A 6,033-nucleotide genomic window follows, 5' to 3' on the forward strand; every position below is an offset into this window, starting at 1 on the left:
TTGCGCTATCGTCGATCCTTTTCTGGTAATCGCAACGCAAAATCAGTTTGTGAGGTTTACTCTACTTTTTTAGTTAAACCAGGCTTCAAAGTCAATTTATTGTTGCACAAGCATTAAATTTTCGCAACAGTTACAAGAAAATATAGTAACAGTGATCGTAATGAGAAAGAACAGTAACGGATACTGGACTTTCCGGTAACAGCTAGAAAGCTAATTTTCATTTTCTACCTAGAACTACATTTTTTGATTGTGATAAAAAATGAAAACATTCAAGTACCGATCGGTAACCGGAAGTAAAAATTTCTCTCAGCGCATATGTAATATAAGCGCATAAAATTTTCATTTCTTCCGTTACTTAGAAAAAGAAATTTACAATTAATCCAACCGTTTATATCGCGTCCCGCAAATAATACGTAGAAACGTCACCTGGACAAAAATTCCCATGGTTGTACATGGCCGAGGGCCGGAGGATCTTCGAACCCCTCGGCGAAGAGGGAACGCAATAATAGATGAAAGAATGCGAGCGTCTGCTTCGCAGCGCAACGGTCCCCGGAAAGATTAACCGCCAATAGCGAGAAGGAGCAAATCTCACGGAGAGCTGTCTTGTCCGGCGACCCTCAGCTCGGATCCTTCAAGGGGTTCGCTGCTGCCTTATTGTGCCGAACATTTTCCCAGGACCTTCCCCAGGCCTGCTCGCTCATCGGAAGGGACGGGGGCCGAGGTTCCGCGTATAAAAGGGGCCCGCCGGCCCCAAAACGGCACAGAACGCAAGCGACAGTGCCGGCGAGAGGATCGCGTGGAGATTCTGGGTCCGGCTGGCCCGGGCCTTGGATCTCACGTGGCGAGGAGAAATCTACGAGCTTTAATTTCGTCGCCGAGTTTCGTTTCACGTAACGTCAGTGAATTAACCGGAAGTGCTCCTGCTTTTCTGTCGCAGATCGACGCTGGACGTTTCGACGATATCGTGGTGAGATTAGTTTCGGCTTTGCTCTGTTGAGAGAGAAATTTCTTCTTTTTTTTTTTTTAAATCGTTATTTACATTCTTTGTATTTCAAGTCTGTCTACGCAGACTCTTGGTGCTTGGATAGAACATATTTGAAATTTGTTGCAAACTCGTATTTGGATCGGAAGAAATGATCGAGCGATTTTTTTAAACCACGTATCGAAAGCTATTCTTCGAAGTTTTGCATGCGGCTCATGATTTTAGACGGTACTTTATCCAGGCACCAAGATCAAGTGGTAAAAATTTTTGATGCGAATTATTCGTTTCCATTTTTTTATTTCTCTACGTTTTTGTTCATTTCAATTATCGTTTTAGTTTGCGTTATATTTATAAAACTTCTTGCCTGCGATCCTTGAAAATTCATTTAATGTTTTTCTCCCGGTAGTTGTTTATATGTTTTACAACACTTGTATGAACCTCAGAGTAACGAGTAGAAACACCCGATGATTGTGTTCTGTTATTCTTCTTTTCAAACAGTATTTCACATCTGTGTGACCACTTGTCGATTAGTTATTATAGAATAGATAAATACATTGACACGTACTAGATACATCGTACTATTGTTTACTCTACGTTATTTGCATAGCTGTATAAATTGTAGTTCGAACAAACGCTCGTTATACCGTATTTGAAACAACTCGAGTAACTGAAAATCCGCATCTCTTCGTACGCCTGCAGATGAATCGATCGAAAATAGTTTAGATTTCGATTAGTAAAGTGAGATTTAGATGTTTGCAAATTTTTCTAGATAAATTACATTTTCAAAATACTTTTGTAGATCGTAGCCCGTGTCGTCTTAAGTACATTAACGAGTCCCTATCGCATGGATAAATTTACAAATCGTTTGGTAGTATTTGAAAAATTCGTTTGTCGAATAAACTGATCTAAGCCGTTTAGAACTAAAGTTTTATTTCTACTTTTGGATCACACAGTACCGTACAATAACGAAAGTAAAAAAATCACTTGATTATATCCATTAGTCGAGCAGATTCCAATTTGTCGGCATGTCGGTACATTAATTGAAATAAATTCCAAAATTGAACCCGGATTTTATAACGAACAAGAAAAAAAAACAAGGAAATGATAAAATCTGAAAGTTATTCAAATTAAAATTTACGCAATAAAAAGGTTGATATTTGGATACAACGACTGCCATTTTTCGACGTTCAATCCGTGGCAAGTTCTCTTTTTTACTATTATAATATCGCGTTCGACAAGTGCAACTTCCGGCGCAGCCCGTCGGTGTTCCGGAAATGACAGCCCCTCTTTCTGTTCATTCGCGTGAAATTGGGAAGCAATGTATGCACCCTCTTTTACACGCCCCGATATTCCACCAAGCGGTGGCCGACCTGTTTCCTTTCATAAGTTAAACTCCATGCATCAGGTGATTCAAATATGGAACCTCTGCTATTCTACGTAACGTATTCAAATACGTTTGCTTCCGACGCGAATTTCGTTAATTTAAAACAGGATTGTTCGTTTCTCACCACTGACAGAACGTATAATTAACGCCATTTGGTTAATTGAGTCGGTAGCGAGGAAATATTAAAAAATACCACGAACCCCGGGCTGGCTGTGAATTGAGTATTAAATTACCTTTAGCTTAACTTATTTGAAATATATAGAACGAAGATGAATACAAACAAATAAAACAGCGGACTAGAAATTATTAACGATTCATCGATAAAGTGAAAGCGAAATTGGGGTAGAAATTTTATTCCCTCAAATTATCGTACCTATGTACTTCGTTTTAGACATTTTGATGTTCGAGTCTTGCCTCGAACCCTCTGAAAAATAAATTCAATGTTTCTGTCTCGATTTTCGCGCACGAATTTAAAATTTGTGATTGAAAAGTGACAAGTGTTGCAATCTTTCGAGGAAAGAATTTTCCTAATACTATCTAAAGAACCTGAATTCTATCAAAGATTTCATTTCTTTGTTCAGTTTGCACTTACAAATTCTACCTTCAATTGAAGTTACAGTGAGGTTTGAATCACCGAATGATACGAGAATAATAAAGTGAAAACCTACCAAGTAGTCCGATGCGAGCAAAAAAGCATCGGCTGTACTTTAATCAGACTCTTGGAATTTTAGTAACTAAAAGCATGATCTAGGCTGTAAAGAGTTTTTTTTAAAAAGTCGAAAAAAATTTTGTTAGTTATTAATAGTAGGCATTGATTAGTTGTAGAACTGTGAATGAGTAAAACACGTTTCCACTATTTCAATATCATTTATTACGATTTCTAGAAAGAGAAGAGAATAAATTCGGAAAATTGAACTCAGAAAAAAGGCAGAAAAAATGTTTGAAATTTTGTCTGAATCCGAGTAGAAAGTATTCTTTCTGGTGCCCAACAGTGAAAATTTCGATTCTTTGTCGTACAGTTTCGAAAATTTTGCCCAGCGCGAATCTTACCCGAGAGACCGAATTATCCTGAGACCGTGACGAAGTGGAAACACGTTGGAAATCGGATCCCTCTCTCTCTCTCTCTCTCTCTCTCTTTCTCTTTTTCCTCCTCTTCTCACTTCGGAGTTTCCAAAGCAGTAAACTCGACTTGAAAATAACAATAGGCACCTACCTGTATAAACGGAGAGCCTATAGCGAGATCCCGGCGAAATAAATAACGACAAAAAGCTTGACTTACCACCCCGGGAGACTTTCCTTATTCAACCTTTCAGGGCCCATTGTACGATTTGAACCCACCACCCTTAATTCTAGAGCCCAGTGACAAACCTTGCGCAATTTTACAATTTCGAATACAATAGCACAGTTTTGTCTCACTCTGGTGTCACAGTATGTGTTACACTGAGAAAAATTTCATTTGTTATAGTAGCTAGAAAAATTCAGTAAAACAGATATCGTTAAGAAAAACTGTTTGAATATTGTTGGAATTACGAAAAACGAGGTACGCCTAACCATTTTGCGCTATTGTAGATCTTTTTTTGGCAATTGCAACGCAAAATCAGTTTCTTTGGATCAATCTGATTTTTTAGTTAAACACGGCTTTGACGTCGATTTATTGTTGCGCAAGCATTAAATTTTTGCAACAGTTGCAAGAAAATATAGCAACAATGATCGTAATGAGAAAGAACAGTAACGGATATTAGACTTTCTGGCAACAGCTACGAAAATAATTTTCATTTTGTACCTGAAACTATATTTTTCGACTGTGGTAAAAAATGAAAATAGTTAAGGACCGAGCGGTAACCGGAATTAAAAATTTCTCTCAGTGTACATTATTATAAACAGCCGCAAATATCTCATACAAAGAGGAAAGGTTAGAAAAAATTACACTCTGGGCGTGAAAATGTATCGTCCTTGTGTACCTTCGGTTTCTTTTCACACTCGGTTATTATTCAGTAGTTTTCGCAACGTGCCTGATGCAGTCTCGTTCAATGCACAATATTCGCCAACCCGTAGTTTCCCTCGTATCCCAGTTTCGAATCTTATCGCTTTGTAGCTAACACTCACACCTCCCCAGGTACCGGAAGAAGAAGAAGAAGCTGGACGCTCGTTCAACGGGGAAAAATTTGGGTCATCGGTGTCCCGGAGAGGAAGGATCATCACCTTGGATGAATGAAATGACCGAAGGGCGGAAATCAGTTCGTTTGCGTCCGAAATGATCCGACGCGAGGCGAAACCTGAGCCAAGGAATAACCAAATTCAAATCCAAATCGAATCAATTCGCTAATAATCCGAAACTAGGCAGTTTTTTTGATGAGAGGGTTTAAACAGGCAAAAGGAATCTTGTTCATCGATTAAAAATAACTCTCATCGGCTTTGATCATCGACCGGAATTATACCATGGAATTCTGTTAATACTCCATGCAGCTTTTTTTTTTCTCTTACTAAGAAGAGCGAAGACTGATCTTCGCGAAAATTTCCATGCCGGCCAAACGACGTGAATACACCAGAATACAGGTGAAGAAGAAGCTCAAAGTTTCTGCATTTCGGTAAATACCGTGGGATGATTCGAGAATCAAATTCAAAAGCGGTAATCTACTCCCGCGGCTTCATAGACGACAATTATTATCATTGGACAATTGGTAATGCTAAATCGGAGATGACACGGCTGGTAATGAAAAAATCATATCACTTTGAGCAAACTAGATAACACGTTTAAAATCATTCGAGAATGGACAGAACCATCTTTTCAAAATCGCTGTTTCAGAATTATTTTTTGATTCGTGATAACCGGGCAAAGTAGAAAAAAAATTGGTCAGCCAGCCAATTCACGACCTGTCAATTATCGCACGTTCAGTTACAAGCACTTCAACCCTGAACCTGTCGTTTCGCACATCAGGACTAAACACAGACTCACCGAATCCGATTGTTCTCTGAGAGAACGATTTAACGCGAGGGATTGATCGATTGATCTGATTAAAAATTGACGGTTCCGACGCTTGAAAAATTAAATCGAGAACTCTTACTTGAATTACAAAAGCACCAAATTTACACAACGAGTGAAACGTAACGACAAGAATATACTACAAATATTCTCAACACACGGCGCTGCTGTTTGATAAAAAATAATTTGGGAAGTTCGTTATTCATTTGGTCTAATTCTTCTCATCACTGAATTTTATCAATCGATTTATACGAAACAAGTTCGTCGCACTATATATTAAACATAGACAATGAAATTCAGTCCGATTCTGTCCAGTTTCCAAAATTCGGTGTTCTTCGTCAAGAATGGGGGAAAAACTTGTCTGCAAATCAACCAAGCTAACCGTGTTAAAAAAACGACGCCTCATCGACGTGGCGAGAAAATTATTGTTTAAATAGAAGGGACATTTATTAACGATAAAAAAAAAAGTGACCGAATTCAAGACGACGATGTTACAAATCCAAAATTCATGGTGCGTGATCAAGGCCACGAAGGATTTGTCAAGCAACAGCCGAAAATTTCTAAAATACGTGTCGTAGCTCTTAAGTTTACGTTGTAAAATATAATATTATCGGCCCGAAATCTAAAGAATCTGAATACGAAACAGGCCCAAGAAAATCATCGAGAAGCATGACGAGCGGCAAG

At 38.5% G+C, this 6,033-nt stretch overlaps 1 long non-coding RNA gene across 1 annotated transcript; it reads left to right on the forward strand.

Annotated features, from left to right (window-relative positions):
* Positions 1 to 775: 775 nt before the first annotated feature.
* On the forward strand, positions 776 to 6,033 carry LOC138190706 (uncharacterized). The gene is made up of 2 exons (XR_011176767.1): positions 776 to 967; positions 4,483 to 6,033. It is a non-coding gene; the product is annotated as an uncharacterized lncRNA (long non-coding RNA).

Source organism: Neodiprion pinetum, chromosome 1 (assembly GCF_021155775.2).
Source record: "Neodiprion pinetum isolate iyNeoPine1 chromosome 1, iyNeoPine1.2, whole genome shotgun sequence".
Lineage (NCBI taxonomy): Eukaryota > Metazoa > Arthropoda > Insecta > Hymenoptera > Diprionidae > Neodiprion > Neodiprion pinetum.